We start from the raw sequence: 21,194 nt of genomic DNA, 5'->3' as shown, positions 1-21,194 counted from the left end.
AAGTCTGTAGTTTAGTTGATAGCATTGTGGCCGTGTTAATATCTCAGTTTTGATAAATGGACCCAGATTATGGAAGATGTCATTAACATTAGAAAAGCTGGGTGAAGCCGCCAGGTGCAGTGGCTCACGCCTATAATCCCAGCACTTTGGGAGGCCGAGGCGGGAGGATCACCTGCAGTCAGGAGTTCGAGACCAGCCTGACCAACATGGAGACACCTCATCTCTACCAAAAATTCAAAATTAGCTGAGCGTGGTGGCGGGTGCCTGTAGTCCCAGCTACTCGGGAGGCTGAGGCAGGAGAATCGCTTGAACCTGAGAGGCGGAGGTTGTGGTGAGCCAAGATCATGCCATTATACTCCAGCCTGGGCAACAAGAGTGAAACTCTGTCCAAAGAAAAAAGAAAAAAAAAAGAAAAAGAAAAAAAAAGAAAAGCTGGATGAAGCTATGCTATCTTTGCAACTCTTCTGTAAATCTAAAATTACGTCAAAATAAAAAGTTTTAAATGTAATCTCTCACTGCTTAATTGACATGGAGTTTCCTTTTGGGATGATGAAAGTGTTTTAAAACTAGATAGAGGTGTTGGTTGCACAATAGCATAAAAGGTATTAAACACCAGTGAATTGTACACTTTAAAATGGTTGATTTTATGTTATGTGAATATTTTCTACATTTAAAAAATTACAAAGGGGAAAATAAAGAACCAAACCAAAAATATCTCAAGGCCACAGTAGAGCAGCCAATAATACCACAGGTGCTTGGGGTCTGCATGAATCTCAGACTTAATGGCAGCTCCAAACTTCCCTCTTTTTCATTACCTACTTTGCTCTGTTTCCCAAATGCTTCCCTGCTCCCTCTCTCCATACCCACTTCTAATTCATGGTCCAGAAGCCTTCCCAAACCACCTCCTCCCTGGTTCCTCTCTCTCTCAGCCCATCCCACCTGCTGTGTCTATCAGTTCTTCTCACAGAGTATGAGGAAATGGGAACAATCACTCCACGTCCCAGGCACTATGCTAAGCACTTTACATCTCTCAGTTGATCCTTGTGAACAACCCGTGAATTAAACGCCATTATTCCTCCTATTTTTATAGGTATAAACAGAGGGTTGGTCAAGAGAAGGTCAAGCTATTCCAGGTCATCTAGACGAGTAGTAGTAGCAGTGGGATTTGAACACACATCCTCTCACTCCAGAGCCTGGGGGGTGAAATACTGGTAACTTCCAAAGAGACAAAAATCCTGCACCTAAAATGATGCAGTTAGGGTCAACCAGTGACAGTTTCTCTCATTCACTACTTCATTCATTTATCAAACATTTCTGGAACGTGTAGTGTGTTCCAGGCACTGCACTAGGCTCTGGGATTCCAGCATGAACATGACCTTGTCCCTGACCTTGTTGAGCTTACAGTCAAGTGGGAGAGGCTGGCAGTAAGTAAACAAAACACATGTGCATATAACGTAAGTTGAAGGCAGAAATCTGGTGTTATAGCGCAGAATGAAGGAGGAGTCCTAATTTAGGTTGGGAGACCCTGGCTGAGGAAGAGAAATGTGAGCTAGCCACATGAAGAAAGGGTGGTGAGTGGACAGGGGGAATCTCAAGAAAGAGGACAGCCTGTGAAAAGGCCCTGAGGTGGGCATGGGCTTGGCTCTTTTGAGGACATGGGTGAGTGGTATGGGCAGACCTGGAAAGTTCCAGAACAAGAAAGGCAAGATAGCATTGACAAGGTAGGTGGGAGGACCTTCTGGGAGGCTGAGGGGAGGCATTGGAATACTCTGTCTCTGCAGTGGGTTCTGGTCTGAGGGGAGTTTGGAAACGTGAGGCTGGACAAACTTGGAAAATGCCCAAAGGCAAGGCACTGGATGAGGTTCACCCCCCTGGAAGGTGGTGACTGCTCTGCACCATCACCACATGGAGGGGCTCAGAACAGAGCACAGAAGAAAGATGTTTACAATGGAAGCCTCCATAGAAGAATATAGGGGAGGAACGGAGGAATGGAAGACCAAGAGGCCATCTTGGCATCTTCCCCCATCAGGTGGGATGGGCTGGGAGGGAGAGGAACCAGGGAGGAGGTGGTTTGGGATGGCTTCTGGACCATGAATTAGAAGTGGGTATGGAGAGAGGGAGGGAGGAAGCATTTGGGAAACAGAGCACAGCACTGGTGGTGCCATCATGGAGATGAGGTCTAGGAGGAGGAGCAGGATTTTGAGAAGAAAGGGGATGTGGGACATCCAGACTCTGGGATCCCAGGGAGACACCTGGTCCTGCAGGTCGCTGGGAACATCAGATTGGAGTTAGAGAAGGAGGCTGGGGATGACAAGAGGGTAGAGAAGTCAGCAGCCTGAAATGATGGCCAAGCCCATGAGAACAGGTGTATGTAGTAAGAGGGAGTTTAGAGAAGGGAGGGAGAAGCTATGAGAATAGAAATTTGGAAGAAGAGAAGCTGGTGCAGGGTGCAGAGGCAGCCCATGAAGAGAGGTGGGGCGAGGACCAGACCTTGGTGACCTAGAATCCAAAAGCAATGAGGGCGATTGGTGCTCTCAACCATTGCTGAGGTGTGGGGATGAATACTGGCAGAGAAAAGGCAATTCGCCCTGCTTATTGGATATTGGAGCAAGATGGAGAAAACAATTTAAGTGCAGTGGTGGGGATGGAACCGAGATTTTGAGGAATGGAGGAGTAAATTGGATGAGAGGAAGTGGAGGCAGTGAAGGCAGGGGGCATGGGAGTGGTTGAGGAAGGATTCCTTCAGGACGGGAAATCTGAGTGTGCTGGGATGCAGCCAGGGGTAAGGCACAGAGCAAGTATGAGTATAAACAAGGGAAGAGACTGCAGAGCAGGCAGGAGGGCAGGACATGTAGGGGGCCAGTGGAGGGTCTGGACACACTGGGAGGCTCACGGAGTGGGGGGTACTGAGTGAATGTTTATCCAAGAATCAAGGGCTGTGGGGTCAAGTAGGGCATCTGGTTGGGAGTTGGACATATCAGTGGAAGGAGTGACTGGCTTGTTCAGTCAGCAGGTGGGAAGGTTTGAGGACTGTCCTCAGCACTGTTCTGTCAATGAGGTATGTTTCAGAGGAGGCAGACAGTGGAGATTCTGGAAAGTGCAGAGTCTGAGGTTGTAACTGTCATAAATCAAGCAAGCCTAGCTTTGGGTATCGCCACTCCTCAGGGAGCCGCAGGATCAACCAGATGCTAGATCCCAGACCCTTACCTTCCTAAAAGGCCAAGGACTAGAAGACCAGAATAAAAAGAGATGGAGAGGGTTAGGAAAACCCTAATTTAGGATTTGCTAAATTAGGCCCTGTGCTAAATATTTCATGTAAGTCATCTCATGTAATCCTTATAATATCTTTGCAAGGGAGATGAGAAGAAGGAGTATTAGTGAGATCAAATGGCTGAGCTGGGATTCGCACCCAAGGAAGGCAGAACCCAAAGCTCATGCCTACTCCTCGTGCAAGCTGCCTCCAGATCACAGAGAGCTCCAGCTAAGAGAATATTTTAGCGATGCCTGGTCACCTGAGAGTCTGGGTATCTACAATGATGTGAAGTGAAGTAAGGTGAGTTCTCTGAGGCTGGAAAGGGCTGACTTCCTACTCAGATGATCAGAATGATAGATAAGCTCATCTCACTTTTACTGTTCGGCCTCTGGCTGCCAGAGACCAATCATCTGGGGGGAAACTGAGGCAGCATAGCTCTTGGTCCTTACATCACAATGCAAACTTCTTGGAACATGCTCAAGCTTGCCATGCTAGCCGGACAGTGGTCCCCGTCTCTCCTGGCTCAGGAGCCTGATAGACCCAGGAAGAAGAGGATGAAGCCTGACTTCCAGGCGAGTCAGCAAAGAGGAGTCAGTCCCCTTCCGATGGATGGCATTAAACAATGAGAGCCTCATCTTCTAATCACATTACCTCACCCCAGGGGGTGTTTCCAGGCCCATTATTACATGGCGTGGTTGGCTGGATCTCCATTTGTCACAGCAAACATCAGGCATATGGTAATGGTCCCGTAAAACATGCCCTGTTGGGTCTTAATGTCTATTTAATGACACCTGCTATGAAGGCTCCCATAACTGAACTCGTAATGGGAGATGAGGGGATATTAGATTTTGAAGAAGGAGAGTTCTCTGAACGACAGGCTGCCTCTCCCCAGGAGAGGCTGTGCTAGGTTGGGTGGAGGTGGCTGGTGTGATATTATAGAGTTTAACTGCAGGAGCCACTCCAAGGGATGGGCTAGCCAAAAGTCCTCTATGTTCTAATGGAGGTGGGGAGGCTGAGGCCCTGAGGAAGGGGGGACAGAAATGGTTCCATGGGGAAACATGGAATACCAACCTTGATTTGCATTTATTTTACTGGCCGTTCATCTATGCTCAAAACGAATCCCAACCACTTCATTTCCTATTTTGGAGTAGAAAAGAAAAACTGAAGCTTGGTGGTAGTGGAAAATATCAAGTTAGAGGAATTTATTTCTCTCCTTCTCAAGAGTCGGAAATCTTCTAATCCCTCTTCCATCAATCCCTCTCTTACTCTTTCTGCTTCTCTTGGCCTCAACGAGAGAGAGTAGGGAGAGGCAGAGAGAGTCCTAGAGAAAAAGAAGGTTTTGGAAAGGAGAGAGAATGATTTCATTTCCCTTCCATATGAAAATCTTATTCTGGGAATGGTGGCAGCCCTCAGAACACTTAGATCTCATTCATTCTCCCTACACTGGGCTAAAGGCTGAGCTGCTTACTACGGCAGAAAGTATCTTCCAAAGAGAATTGCAACAATAGCTTCCATCCCACCTGCTCTTCTGTCATGGGACCCCATCAAGAGGTAGAGTCTATTCCTCCCCACTCCTTGAATCTGTGTTGGCCTTTGATTCATTTGCCATCAATAGGATGTGGTTGGATATGACACTACATTGTTCCTGAGGCTGGGTCTGAGAAGACCATGCAGCTTCCACCTGGTTCTCTTTTAACACTCGCTGTGGACACTTGCTCTGCCAGCCACCTTAGGAAATCTGACTAGAGAGGCTGCTCAGAGATGCTCCAGTGTACAGCACCTCCTGAGCCCCCTGGTCACAGCTAGCACTCACTGCCTGCTGCCATAGGCAGGAGCTATCTGGGACTTTGCAGCCCAGTCGGGCCTTCAGATGACTGCAGCCCCAGCTGATGTGTGACTGCAAACCGCATGGGACAATGCTCAGCTGAGCCCTTTCTGAATTCTTTTTTTATTTTTTATTTTTGTGAGATGGAGTTTTGCTCATGTTGCCCAGGCTGGAGTGCAGTGGCACAATCTCAACTCACTGCAACCTCTGCCTCCCAGGTTCAAGTGCTTCCCCTGCCTCAGCCTCCCAAGTAGCTGGGATTACAGGCACACACCACCACACCCAGCTAATTTTTTTATTAGCTGACATTATTAGCTAATACATTTATTAATAAAATTGTTAGCTAATTTTTTTTAGAGATAGGGTTTCACCATGTTGGTCAGGCTGGTCTCAAACTCCTGACCTCAGGCGATCCACCTGTTTTGGCCTCCCAAAGTACTGGGATTACAGGCGTGAGCCACCGTGCCTGGCTCCTTTCTGAATTCTTGACCCACATAATTGTGAGCAAAATAAAATAATTGTTTTTTAAAGCCTCTAGGTTTGGGGGTAATTTATTATACCACAGTAAATGGAAAACTTTCAGTCATGAATCAGATTTAGCCTTTGCCCTCAGAAAATTCACAATTTAATCAGAGACTGAAAACTCTTTAACCACTGCTCAAACTAGGACACGGTGGGTGCCGCAACATGAAAGCATACCCAGGAGCTGGCCAGACAGCCAGGGAAGGAGGATATTCAGTGAGGAAGGCCTGGTGTGTGGAAAGGCAAGGAAGTATCACGGGATGCTAAGTTAGTGCCAACCTGATGCCTGCTTGGGGAGTCCTGTGTGCTCTCTGATGTATAGAGCAGTATGCAAGGGTGTACTCAGAACCACTGGCTCAATGTGGCGTGTCTTCCTAGAACATGAGTTAAGCCCATTAGGACGTTAAAACAGTTTCATATTAAAACCAGCAAGAATATATGACAAAATAAACACAAAACATGACCTCATATTTTGGAATTGAATTAGAAAAGTTCAAATACATTTTCAGGCCTTGCCACAGCTTCCTTGGAGGTACAGTTTCATCGCTTAGGGGCCCTTTGATGGGAACATTGAAGATCTCTGTGTAGGTGAGGGATCTCTCTCGGGAGGTTTTCATCTGGGAGTGTGATATAGTCAGACCTGTTTTAGGAAGATTTCCCTGGAAACAAGAATGGAAGATGGTCTGGGCTAGACTGCAGGTAGAAGGTCTGCTCAGAGCCTGTTGAGCCATCCCAGGTTCCATGGAATGAGAGAACTGTGGAAAGAAAAAGAGGGAACAATGTCAACAATTAGAATTGGCAGCACCCCCACCCGACCTTCCAGGTCTCTGCTTAGATGTCTCTTTCTCCAGAAAGTTTCCATCTGGTATGGATTAGAACCTCTCTGGCCAGGCACGGTGGCTCACGTCTGTAATCCCAGCACTTTGGGAGGCCGAGGCGGGCAGATCACGAGGTCAAGAGTTCGAGACCAGCCTGGCCAACATAGTGAAACCCCGTCTCTACTAAAAACACAAAAATTAGCCTGACATGGTGGTGTGCACCTGTAGTCCCAGCTACTCAGGAGGCTGAGGCAGGAGAATCACTTGAACCCGGGAGGCGGAGGTTGTGGTGTGATCTTGGCTTACCACAACCCTGAGCAACAGAGCGAGACTCTGTCTCAGAAAAAAAAAAAAAAAAACCCTCTCCTATGTGGTCTGACAGTTCCTCGTTTTTTCCCCATTCACCCTGCATGGCCACAAAATCAGCATTACCAATGATATTTATTAAATTATTTCTGCATACCAGGCTTCTTACTTATTTTCAGTTAGCAATATGTTCAACTGCGTAGTACAGAACCACCCACGCTCCCCCTACCAAAGAGTGGCTTAAGCAAGAAAGTGGCTGAAGCAAAAACTCTTCCTTCCATGACAAAGAGTCTGGAAGACCGTAGAACAGAGCTTATTCAGGTGCCCAGGGATGTCATTCAGAAGGGATGCCCTAACCAAGAGTTCCATCTAATTCTTTTTTTTTTTTTTTTTTTGAGATAGAGTTTCGCTCTTGTCACCCAGCCTGGAATGCAATGGCGTGACCTTGGCTCACTGCAACCTCTGCTTCCCGCGTTCAAGCAATCCTCCTGCCTCAGCCTCCCAGTAGCTGGGATTACAGGCACCCGGCACCACGCCCAGCTAATTTTTTTTTATGTTTTTTGTATTTTTAGTAGAGATGGGGTTTCACCATGTTGGCCAGCCTGGTCTCGAACTCCTGACCTGAGGTGATCTGCCCGCCTCGGCCTCCCAAAGTGCTGGAATTTCAGGAGTGGGCCACCAAGCCTGGCCAGTTCCATCTACTTCTCATTGGCCAGAACTGAGACATGTGGCCACCCATCGCAGCAGGGGAGTCTAGGAAGGTGAGCACTTTCCCAGGGTGCATTGCCAGCCCAGTGGAATCCACGGATATTGGATAAGCAACTAGCCATGTCTGGCATGACATGTATTAACATATTTAATTCTCACAACAGTCCTAGGCTGTAGCTATTACTATTAATATAATTTTGTGGATGAGGGACTTGAGAAACAGAGAAACTTGAGTTAAGTACTTATTTTTTTAAGATTACATAGTAGATGGAGGAGCTAAAGATGGGTGGCATGTTTATCTTTATTTTTTTATGAGACTGTAAGCAACCTGAGGGCAGGACCATGTATTTATTGCTTTACTTCTATCCCTGTACCCCTATCCCCTGGCATAGTATGGTTAATTGGCTTGATGGTTGATTGGATGCTTTATTGATAACCTAATAAAAATCTGAACCCATCCTGTAGCTACAACTCATGACAACGGAAGGAGAGGTCAGAAAGAATCTCCACCTGGCATGCCATTCCTCTTAGCCAAAGATAGCTTGGACTTGTTCAGCTCAGACTAAGTTCTGCTGACTGCCAGCCCAGCCATGCTTGGCTGAGCACACCAGGACTTAACAAGGTCTGAATTGTTTCAAGGAGTGTTTTTAACAAGTTGTAAATGTATTTCACCAAGTCCCATTGCTGTGTATAATTGATGCAGCTGATGAAAAGCAATCATGATCCCGTGAATCATGTCTGCCTGTTTACAGCATTTCATTCCCCATCTTCCAGAAGGATGCGCAAAGCACGCTTTAAAAGAAAACGTATTTGATATTGACATATGGTAAGACTATCTTGCATCCCGCTTCTTCACTGGCTCGTGTGATATGTGAGATAGAAAGAGGCAAGCTTGTAATTACTATAGATTTTATTTTTTTAAATATACACAGATAATTGCTTTTAAGTATAAGCAAGGGCATTTTCAAGAATGATGATTTTACCTCGACTTGGTTTGCTTTAGGATAAGAAACACGGCAGGCACCTTGGGATGTAATTATTTACACACACTTCTTTTGCACTCACTTAAAGAGATGGAATGTGTCTTGTTTCAAATTATAGTTACCCCATTTTCCCCCCGAGGGCCCTTCCTAAGGCTTAGTACAAGTAGTCATTTGTTGAATGTTTGAAAAAATGAATAAATGAAGGAATAAACATTCTGGAAGAAATATTGGAAAATCCTGAAAGGGCAGTCTTCCTTGTTTGTAATGATGATTGAGGTTGTCTAACAGTCTCTCTGGAAGATGGGCTTAAAGGAATGGAGTAGAGAACTTGAACTAGTGAGCATCAGTGCTGATGTCAAAGTCAGGGTCAGTACTGACATCATGCTAATGCTGCGTAACAAACCAACCCCAAACTCAGTGGCTTAAAATAGTAAGTGTTTATTTTCATAACCGTGGGTTTGCAGGCTGATTACAGTACGGCTGGCCTAGACCGGTCTCAGCTGGGTGGCTCTGCTTTAGGCTACAGGTTGACTGGGCATGGCCCTAGGATGCAGGATAGCTTCGGGTCCATTTGACATGTTTCTTTTGGGGTCCAGTCTGAGGTGGCAGCATCTACCTGGCACATGAACCTTTCCTGCAGTCATTGGACTGCAGAAAGAAAAAAAAAACCAATTGCACCAGAACATTTCAAGCCTCTGATTACATCACATTCACTAACATCTCATTGAACCAAACAAGTCATATTGTCGGCCCAAACAAGTCGTGTTTTCTTTTTTTTTTTTTTTTTTTTTTTTTGAGACGGAGTCTCGCTCTGCCGCCCAGGCTGGAGTGCAGTGGCCGGATCTCAGCTCACTGCAAGCTCCGCCTCCCGGGTTCACGCCATTCTCCTGCCTCAGCCTCCCGAGTAGCTGGGACTACAGGCGCCCGCCACCTCGCCCGGCTAGTTTTTTGTATTTTTTAGTAGAGACGGGGTTTCACCGTGTCAGCCAGGATGGTCTCGATCTCCTGACCTCGTGATCCGCCCGTCTCGGCCTCCCAAAGTGCTGGAATTACAGGCTTGAGCCACCGCGCCCAGCCACAAGTCGTGTTTTCAACTCAAAAGTAAAGAAGTGGGGAAGTATACTGTATAGATCACGAGGCCGTGGAAAGAGCATACAAGTAAAATTCTATTACAAAGTAGTGAAGAGTTGGAAACAAAAATTCAGTCTGTCACTAAGAAGGGTAAAGAGGAGGTAAACAGATAAGTGAGATGATAAGCAGGAGCTGGAAGTGGAGAGAGAAGGGGATCCGTGCTACGTCTAGGTGACTGGGTCCGGGTTTTAATCCCATGAAAGAAAGGGCAAGAACCACCACAGTGGAGTCATCCCAAGGCATCACAAACATCCTGCACTGCAAAAATGTCACAGTAGCACATAATGTACTCTGTAAAGACATAATTTCCTGAGCGCGATTAGGTCTGCTGACGAGAGGAGAGACCACACCAGCTAAGAGGAGGTGTGGGTGGAGGAGGTTGACCAGATCCCTGCACCACCTGTGCAACTCCAGCTACCCCAGGCCAGCTCACTCCTCACCCTTCTGCCCCCGACCTCTGCTCCCTGGCTCTCACCTGGTCATCAGTGATTTCTTCCAGGCTAAATCCAATGGACCCTTGTGGGACCTTCTCTTACTTTGATCACCTGTAGCCTGTGACACTGTCAATCATGTCCTCCCTGAAAGTCCCAATCCTCTTGAATTCTGTCTTGTAATTCTTATTTGCATTTTCCTCCCATCTCCCTGAATTTCTTCTCGGTGTCTTTTCAAGGCTCATTCAAATTTTCAAGGAGGAAAATGTTGGCGACTGAGCTAGAGAAAGGAAGCGTTTGGCAGTAAATGGTCCAAAAATATTTTGCCTTGGAAGCAACTAGAGCCTCACGCTAACAATGCCTACTGTAATATGAAATATGGAGAGTGAGCTCGTCTGGGATAAGCTGCCATATTTGAGCAGTGACACCTCCCACCGCCCCATCTCTCAATAATAAATGGAGATACAGGCTCAAGCCAGTATTGACCACATCATCATTTCCACCTCCCTTCTGAGTTGCTGAGGGTAGGCTTTGTGTTAAATCAGCTAAGTCTCCTACCCAGCCAGCCCTGGCACAGGGCCTGGCCAGTAGTAGGTATGCTGTATTGATTGTATCCAGCTATATCCAATATATATTATATTGGATTAGTCTCTCTCTCCATAATATTCTATCATATATAATATTTATATATTAATGTAAATATTTATATTTATATGTTTTCATATTATTTATATCATTGATCTATTATTTTATATATTTTTATGCAATTTCATATTGTTTTTAATATATAAAATTTAAAATATAAAATAATATAAAATTACATAAAAATATGTAAAATAATTTTATAGTTTATGTAAATATTTATATGTATGTAATATTTACATATTTTTATTTTATTTACATATTTTTAATTTTGTGTAACTTATATAATATGTAATATTTATTAATATATTTTTATTATATAATATTTATAATATTGCTATTAATAAATATTATTTATAATATAATATGTAATATAATATTAATACATATTAAGTGATTTATTGCATATGCAGAGGGGAGAGGGGCACAACTTTGAGCTGAAAAGTATAAAATGTGCTTCCTCATCTATAACAACCTTCCACCTGCCTTTCCATTCCATCTCCCCTCACCTTTCACCTGCCAGCACTTCACTAAAATCACTCTCAGGTTATTCTAACCGAACATACTTCTGTGCCTTAGCTCCGCCTTCCTTCATCATTCAAAGTTCAGCTCAAATGCCACTTCTTCCATGAAGCCTTTCCTGATTTCCCAGCAGGAAGCAACCACTTTGCCTCTGAACTCCTTTAGCCGTTTCTCCAAATCTCTTCTGGAGCATGTACTACTGTCCGCCTTGCATCACCATGATTTCTGCCCGCTGCTCTAGACTTCCCCACTTGATGACCAGTTCCTTGCAGCCAGGAGTGTCTTTCAAATTTTGACTTCACCCCAGTCTTGAGCCAATGATTTGAATAGAGCAGGTCCTCAATAAATCAATAAACGGTTGAATAACAAACAAGTTGAGGTAGGAGTGGCAATCTGGGAAAAACACTTATATGTTCTTAAAAACTTCTATTCCCAGTTTGTAGTTTTAGAAAAAAGAAAAGTAAAATCAGTTTTTATTGACTCCATCTCCTTTCTGCAGAATTATTTTGTGGTCTGTTTCATTGGGCCAATTACATTTATGAAGATGAATTACGACAGGCGAGAACCCACTTGCATGGATTACTGTGTGCTAACTATGTAATTAGCGGCCGGTGACTAAGAGGGGAGTTTTTGGATATTTCCGTAAGAGAAAAACACATTATGATCCATAAAAAACAATGAGAAAGATAATTTCATTTTTATTGGTCATTTAAAAACATTCACTGATAATTCTCCCCATGCTTAATAGGCATATGTTTGCTGCCTTCAAAATATACCCATAAACTTGTCGCAAAAAGCACTGTTACATAATCGTTCAGCCTTGCTTCAGTTATGAAACCTAAATGAAAGACTTTCAAAGACAAAAAGTGTGGAGAGCGTCAAGGGCGTTGAAACAGGTGGTAGCAGTTATCCTGAATCAGCAGGGCTTTCCTGGGAAACTGGCATGGGCCAGGCCCAGGACTAACTACTGCATTGTTCTGGAGCCAAGAGAGTTTCACACCTGAGAGGGTTTATCCTCTGTTTTGTATTTGAATTAGAAAAGAACAAGTCCCTGTAACCAGCATCCCCTCCTCTCCATAATCAAGAGGACAGCTGGAAGTCCTTTCAAGAGACCTGGACCCCAAGGCCAGGCCAAAGGCAGGTGAATAGCAGGTGATTCATCTAAACTACATGAATGAATGATGAAGGCTGGGTGTCGAAAGAATAAATGGTTAGTTGGATGGACGGATGGACTCAGTTGAAATGAATGGAACGTCTCGCATGCTGTCCCTTGAGGTTCTGGCAGAGACTGCAGACCACACTGCCACTGGTTCTCCGCAATTCTGGAAAGAACCAGGTTCTCGGGCACCCAAGGAGGCAGTGACAGCCTCAGAAAGGCTTTATGAAATTAAAATTTCAATCTTCCTCACTGGAAATTAAATCCTCCACACGAAAGGCCTTTTTTTCTTTCTTCGTGTTCTTTTGGACCACGCAGTTCTGTTCTCTGGTCCCTGACTCACCCCTGGCCCCAAAGCCCTCTTTCCTATTGTGTACGAGGCCAGAAACCCATCAAGGATGTACACGGAGACGGGGGAACTAATGTCGGCTCTCAGATCTCAGAAGGAAAAATCCAGCTCACGGGTCTTTAGGACATGCTGATTTCTTTCCAGAAACAATATCCATCAATTTACTTGTGCTTTGAAGTGCTTGGAAGCCTGGCAAATTTTCTGAGCCTGGTATGTGTGTGTATATATTTATGTGTGACACCAAAACGGTGTGTGTGCATGTGTGATTGAGTATATGTGTGAATGTGTGTACATAAGACTGTATGTGTGTGCATGTGTGAGAAAGTGTGTGTTCACACGTGTATAGGTATGTGTTTATGCGTGAGACCAGAGGCAGGTGTATGCATATTCATGTTTGCACACATGTACATACATGTATGCATATGTGAGTATGCGTGTGTGAAAGTGTGTTTATATGTGTTGTGCACATGTATGTGTACATGCATGACTGTGTGTGTGTTCCCGCTGAGTATCTGTGTTATCTCCAGAATTCTCCCTGTGTGGGGCAAGTGGAGAGGAGGGAGGACAGGGAAAGCTCCAGGGCTTGCCCTCTCCTTCTGAGCATCAGGAAGACTGGTGGCCGCCAGCAGGCAGGTGGGCCGAGCCCCTGTCTCTATGTTGGCCCTGGCTAAGCCCCAGGTGATGCAGCCTCTGCTTCCTGCACCAGCAACCTCGGTTCTGCCAGCACCTATGGTTCCTGCAGCTGCAGCGTGGCCTCCACAAAGCCGTGGCCTGCTCGCCATCTGCCCTTTCTTCTGTTTCCTGCATGGCACCTGGCTTTCTTCTGCTCTCCAAACATTTCCAGCCTGTACTGCTCTCTGATACTGGGTAGCAGCCTTAGAACCAATATTTGTCCCAGGAAGATCATGATGGGAGTGTGATGAGCCCAAGCCACTGGTCCCTGTTGGCCTGGGCACAGCTCTAAGGTCCCGTCCTCCTGGATGTGAGTCAAAGCATTGTCCTGGACTAAAAAGGATGAGACGTTCTCCTCCCTGTCCCTCAGGAGTAGGTTTAGAAAGACACCCATTGGTGAAATGTGTCCATGAGATTTCCCCAACAAGGGGAGGGCAATGATTGGATGATAGAAGAGAATGTTCACTATCATTGCTTGGGTTCTGGGAAATGCCTTGCTTTCACCAATGGAATGGATGATTTTTCTCTGTTGCCTGACTGTTTTTTCCTTATTACTCATTCGTTCATTAACGCATTTGCTTTGTAATTCAACAAACATTTACCGAGCACCTAAAGAAGCCAGGGGGTCAGAGTGGTTACCTGAGGAACAAGGCACCCTGGGCTCAAATCCCAGCTTCACCATTTCCACGTGGCCTCTCTGAGCCCCCTTTCCTTTCCTGTTAAATAGGAGTAAATATAGTATCTGCCTCATAAGATTGTCTGAGGATTAAACTAAGTCATGTTTTAAACCCCCCGTAAATATAGAACTATTACCATTGATGTTGTTTGTCATTGCCACTATTCCTTTTTTTTTTCCCCCCCAAGATGGAGTCTCCCTCTGTCGCCCAGGCTGGAGTGCAGAAGCGTGATCTCAGCTCACTGCAAACTCCACTGCCCAGATTCAAGCAATTCTCCTGCCTCGGTCTCCCAAGTAGCTTCGATTACAGGTGCGTGCCACCATGCCTGGCTAATTTTTTTTTTTTTTTTTTTTTTTTTTTTTTTTTTTTTTTTTTTTTTTTAGTAGAGACAGGATTTCACCATGTTGGCCAGGCTGGTCTCAAACTTCCGACCTCAAGTGATCGATCTGCCTGCCTCGGCCTCCCGAAGTGCTGGGATTACAGGTGTGAGCCACCGCGCCTGGCCTGTCATTATTACTTTGAGCGAAATAATGAGTTGGTGCTGTAGAAACAGATGTAAATAACATTGCCACTGCCCCACAGGAGCTCACAGGCTAGTTGCAAAAGCAGATACGAAAAAAAGCCAGTGATGGTTAGAAGCCAAATGGTGGAAATGGAACTGTGGGGATTCCAGAGGAGAAGCCCGTTCATTCAGCCTGGAAGAACAGAGAAGGCTCCCTGGAGGAGGCAGATCCATTCAAGTTGGACCTTGAATGATATTTAAGAGTTGAATAGTCAGAGAAGGCGAAGAAAGACAAACTAGGCAGGCGGAAGAGGTACCGTGTGGAGTGGCCGAAGCATCAATGCAAGACTGCATCCATACAAAAGATGGTTATGTGGGCAGGTTGCAGAGGGCTTTGAAGGCCAAGCCAAGTGGAGCCTGTGGGTTTTATTCTCCTGGGCCATGGTGAATGGTTCCAACATCTCAAACAAGAGAAGGATTGGATCTGATCATTTCCGAGGGTAAAACTTGCCATTATAAAAATGAATGTGCCGACCTAAGACTGAGAAATATTGGCTGGAATAAGTGACCAGATTTTCAGTTCTTTGCCTGTGGGGGTTTGCTTCCTGCCAGAGGCAAAGGGGCCAAGAAGGACGATGTCATGAGGCCGTGGGATGCCTCATGTCCAGAGCAGGCAGCCAAATCGGAGACCAAGCGGCCGGGGAGACGAAAAAAGCATTTAGCACCGTATACCAAACTTCCTCCGTTCTCTACAGCCTCGCTGGGCTCCCTGAGATCTGGGGAAACTATAGAAGGGAAACTGAGGCACAGAGGGACTAATAATATAGCAAGTTGGAGCTAGACAGTCCTGAGTCTGAATCCCCTTGCTACCCGTTAACTAGTTGTGTGACTTCAGGGACAAATCACTTAACTTTTCTGAGGCCCTATTTTCTCATCTGCAAAACAGGACGATAATGGTGACTATTGGCCAGGTGTGGTGGCTCACGCCTGTAATCCCAGAACGTTGGGAGGCCAAGGCAGGTGGATCACTTGAGTTCAGGAGTTTGAGATCAGCCTGTCCAACATGGTGAAACCCCGTCTCTACTAAACATTACAAAAAACTGTAGCTGGGCATGGTGGTGGGACGTGCGTAATCCCAGCCACTCAGGAGGCTAAGGCAGGAGAATCGCTGGAACCTGGATGGTGGAGGTTGCAATGAGCCGAGATCACACCATTGCACTCCAGCCTGGGCAACAAGAGGGAAACTCCACCTTCATCATCATCATCATCATCATCATCATCAACAACTACTTCACAGGGTGATAGTGAGGCTGCAGTAAGAGAATATGGAGTGTTTCTGTCAAGTTGCTGGGTGTGCATTAAATGCTCACCAGATGGTAGCTGTTGGGAGAGCTCTGGAAACTTTGGAAAGACTGTGCACACGTTTTCCTAACCTCTCATTTTCCCTTCCTCCGTTAGTCCTTCTTGCTGACTAGTCCTTCTTGCTGACCGTCCCCTGACCAGGCTGCGATCTACCCCAGGACTAGCCAGAGAAGAGTGGGAATGAAAAGTACAGATGCTTGCCTGGGAGTTTTATAGTCAGAGAAAACCAAAGCATAGCATGTATTTTTCACCACTTCTCCGAAGAGGGTAGGATATGCATCACACCTTTTTTCTTTCTAAGACCTTTGAAATTTTAGCTATAAATGGGAAAACACATCAATGAATTTCCCCATGAATATTTATTGAAATGGCACTTTTAATACAGAGCCATTTGAAAAGCGAACCTCCAAGGAAAATGCATTTTGTGCAGCCATGGATCTTAAAATATTTACTATGAATATGCTCATCTTAGAAATATTACACACTGCTTTTTTATTATTTGTTCTGGATGAAATCGCAGGGATTTGGCTTAGATGGTTTTTTACAAGCTAAACAGTATTGGCAAGATGATTTTCTGGACTCTATTCAGCTTTCTTTCTTTCCGGTTCTTGATGCGTTGGTTTCTGGCAATTTTTTCAAAGATGTCTCAGATTTGCAAACAGTTAGTGAATGGGGGATAAACACACACCTGCTAACAGGTAAGTTATGAAAATAGATAATTCGAGAAATATGGATACTTGAACTAGAACAATCTTAGAGGTTGTCTGACCCGATGCCTTTACTTGTACATGAAGGTATCCTGAACGCCATTTCTCATCCCTCTGATGGGATTGGCAAAAGTTGAAAAGAGTAATAATTCTTAAAATCTTTGAAGATGCAGGAAATAAATGTTTCATACATTGCTGGTGGCAGGGACATTTTGGAGAGCAGACCACCCGTATCAGTTAAAATTAAAACTAGACAAACCCTTTGAATCAGGAATTTTACTTCTGGGAATCTGTCCTATAGAACAAAAAGCACGGCTGGGCGCAGTGGCTCACGTCTGTAATCCCAGCACTTTGGGAGGTCGAGGCGGACAGATCACGAGGTCAGGTGTTCGAGACCAGCCTGACTAATATGGTCAAACCCCGTCTCTACTAAAAATACAAAAATTAGCCAGGCGTGGTGGCGGGTACCTGTAATCCCAGCTACTCAGGAGGTTTAGGCAGGAGGAATCACTTGAATCCAGGAGGTGGAGGTTGCAGTGAGTGGAGATGACGCCACTGCACTCCAGCCTGGGCGACAGAGCGAGACTCCATCTCAAAAAAAAAAAAAAAACACTAGTATGTAAATACCTGTGTGGAGTAATCTTGTCGAAGCATAGTTTGTAGTGGTACCTGTTGCAGCATCTAAAAACAGCCTGGTTATCCATCAAAAGGGAAATGTGTGAATAAGTTGTTCCCAGATTCTGTGGACTAGTGGTCTCTAAGCATTTCTGATTGCTCATTTGATGATAGTACACACTTCCAAAAGACGGATATTTATTTGCATGTATGAATACCTTAACTGTAGGGTAAACAAACAGAAAATAGAAATTTTAAAGAGAAGAGATCAAAATCGAGATAAAAATTTGAATATGTTTTCCTTGTGCTGGTACAGTGTATGCACCTCATTCTGGAGATTCCCAACTGCAGAATATTAGTTTGCCTTCTAAAGGAATGAATGTCATGCATCATTTAGGGGTAAATTAAATAGAAAACACAGAAAAATCATTTTATTTCATTTTTGCAAAAACAAATGATGGCCCCCAAGTTTTTATATCTATATCCATAGACATACAGACACAGACAGAAATATAGATATACACACATACGCTTTTATATATTTATACGCAAATGGTGTGATAATGGTGTGAATGGATAACACCAGGCTGTCACTGGTTACTATATCAGGGGCTGAACAGGAAAGAAGGAAAAGGAGAAGAATTGAGGAAAAATAAGATACTATGGGCCGGGCACAGTGGCTCACACCTGTAACCCCAGCACTTTGGGAGGCTGAGGTGGGCAGATCAGTTGAGGTCAGGGTTTGAGACCAGCCTGGCCAACACAGTCTATACTAAAAATACCAAAATTTGGCCAAGGCACAGTGGCTCACACCTGTAATCCCAGCACTTTGGTAGGCTGAGGTGGGCAGATCACCTGTGGTTGGGAGTTTGAGACCAGCCTGGCCAACATGGTGAAATCCCATCTCTACTAAAAAACACGAAAATTAGCTGGGCATGGTAGTGCGTGACTATAATCCCAGCTACTTGGGAGACCGAAGCAGGAGAATCACTTGAACCTGGGAGGCGGCGGTTGCAAAGAGCCAAGATCGGGCCACTGCACTCCAGCCTGGGCGACAAAGCAAGAGTCCATCTCAAAAAAAAAAAAAAAATTCAGCTGGGCATGGTGGCACACACCTGTAGTCCCAGCTACTCAGGAGGCTGAGACAGGAGGATCACCTGAGCCCAGGAGGTGGAGGTTGCAGTGAGCCAAGATCACACCACTGCACTCTAGCCTGGGTGGAAAAAAAAGATCCTGTCAAAAAAAAAAAAAAAAAAAAGAGACTACAGAGAAATGGAAAAATATTCATGATGTAATGTTAAATAAAAAAGAAAAGGGTCTATCGATTACATTTGTTCATATAGGTAAAAAGTAAATTAGCAGGAAAAGGGAGAAGAAGGCAATACAGACGAATGAAAGAACTGATTTGATTAGGGGCACAATTTCTGTCTTGGGTATTGGTTGCCATTTTAATATTAACATGAACAGATCCCATTTCAGCCTCTCTCTGGGTTATTTACTTCTTGGATCTCCTTCTCTCAGCATAATGGTGCCTTTCCTTGGTCTCTCTGCAGCCATCATCTGCGTGCCCAGATCTGTGCTCCACGGGCCCCACATTCCTGTGTCTTCATTTTGCACAACTAGCAGACAGACAGGGGTCTCCCAGGCCCAAGTCCAAGTGACCAAAGGGAGAATCCAATTGCCCAGCTCTGGTCAGGGACCCCAGCAGTCCCGTGAGCTCTGGCCAAGGAGACAAGGTCACGAGGTCAAACCCAGATGTCAGCTCCACTGCCTTGTGTGAGTGACAGTTCTCAGGGAAAATGACAGAGTCTTCCAAAGATGCATGGCCAGTGAGAGGTAAGGGTCAGTCGTAGAGCCCGAGTTCCCCAGACCCCAGGTAGGGTCCCTTTGGAGTTGCTTCCTTCTCTACACCCAAGGACGGGTGACCCTAAGAAGGACTTTCTCAGTGATTTATGGGATTCAGAGAAGCAAGAGGTGTCAAAATGGGACTTGGAAAAATGCCAGTGACTCACAGGGCAGAGTGTGGCTTTTTAAAGGAGTGAAAGCAAATGAAGGTGTCTCTGGCTTATTTCCAACTGTTGTCCTTCAATGACTGAAAATCTGCATACAGCAGCTGGCTTATGGCATCCACTGGCCAATACAGCTCTCAGAGCTGAGAATTTGCTCCTTCCTGTGTGTGAAACATCCTCTCCTTGGCCCCAGGCCTTGGCCTGACCCTGAGCAGGGTAAAAAGGCTCAGCCCACTGAAAAAGAGAGAGAGAGAATGAGAGCGAGTGAGGGGTCCTGGCTGGCAGAAGGCTCTGCCATTACCTGGGGAGCTGAGGTTGGGATAAACCCTACTCAGCACTCAGACAGGCAGGAGCCTGCACCAGGTCCAGGATACTTCCTTGATCAGAACTTGATGGTGCCAGAAATGGCCCCACTGCCCTTGGTTACTGGGCCATTTGAGGGGAAAATTGAATTATAATCCTAACATCCCTGGTACATCTGGAAATTTGTCATAGTAATTAAATGCTAATAAGGCAAGAGAGATTAAATGGATAGTTTCCTTAAAGATTACACTCCACCACCCAAGGTCAGGTAGAAATTATAAGTAATGTAGTGATGTAGTCAGATCCCTCCAGCTGAGTACATGTCATGATGAGAAAGCAAGGAGTCGTTCAGTTTTCTATATTTGAATATCTCATTAGAGTCTGTGTCATTCAGAGACATATTGGGTGGCAGAAAGGTGACATTTAAGGTCTCTCACGGAAAGCCAAGCCCTTAATTATCTGATGGAGGTTAATGTGACCACGGAACAGGGGAAGCCTGGGTGTAACCGGGGAGAATGGATTGTGCTAAGAGCAGGTTTCATGGATGGACCCATAGAGTGGGGCACCCCGGCGGGAGGTCTGGGCAGAGTTTTCCTGCTTTGCTCTTTCCCTACCAGGCTGAATGTGGGGACCGGGAGCATTCTCCCTGGCATAAAGAAGAGATGAGCACAGTCGTGAGGAATGAAAGTGCAGGAAATGAGCTCTCTACAACGATGAAGGCAGAAGGCCAGCCAGCCTACAGGCCTGGAAAGGCTTTGCTGAGGGTGCCGAAGGCTGCAATGTAGTACGTGGAGGGGCAAGGGTCAGTGTGTGCAGCAGCAATGATGGCTGTGACTCTAGTGTGTAGAAGGCCCTCCATGGGAACATAGTAGGCAGTCATGAAAATCGCTCCACAAGTTCCCTGTCTCCCAGGATTCATGCCCTTGTGTAATCCGCCTGCCTGCATGTGGGCTGGACCTAGTGATGTGCTTCTAACAAATACAATATGAAAAAGTGATGTGATGTCACTTCCAAGATTCAGTGACCAAAAAAACCCCTGTAACTCCTGCCTTGCTTGCGCTCTCTCTGGCTCTTCTCACTTGCTCACACTGGTGAAGCCAGCCACTGTGTTGTGAGATGCCCTATGGAGAGGCCCAGGTGGCAGGGAACTGAGGGCAGCCTCTGACCAACAGCCAGCAAGAGGTCCGCAGTCTGACAGCCTGCAAGAAATTGAATCTTGCCATTATGCTATGTGAGCGAGCTTGGGAGTAAGTTCTTCCCAAGGTGAGCCTTCAGATGAGACTGCAGCCAAGGCCAGCTTCTTGGTTACAGCCTCATGAGAGCCACTGAGCCAACGCTCACTAAGTCACTAACGCTCAATAGTCATTAAGCTATGCCTAGATTCCTGACCTGCAGAAACCCTGAGTTAACAAATGTTTGTTTCAAGTCATCAGTTTAAGCTGTGGCTGAGTTCTGGGGTAGTTCGTTACACGGCAGTGGGTAACTAACACAAGGAGCTTTAGATTTTATGATAATACTGGGGTGGGAGGCCTCAGATTGACCAGTAGGCAGATCCTCCTTGCTGTGTCTCTGTATTCTCGCCCTCGCCCTGTTCCAGGGAAAGGAAGGTTCTTCCTGCACCTAGCCTGGAAATGGGGTATTTGTGTCCTACCTTGGGGCCTACGATAGATGGGTGGTTAATATTAAAAGAAAAAAAGTTTT

Source organism: Theropithecus gelada, chromosome 16, assembly GCF_003255815.1.
Source record: "Theropithecus gelada isolate Dixy chromosome 16, Tgel_1.0, whole genome shotgun sequence".
Lineage (NCBI taxonomy): Eukaryota > Metazoa > Chordata > Mammalia > Primates > Cercopithecidae > Theropithecus > Theropithecus gelada.
Note: the sequence above shows the minus strand (reverse complement) of the source record.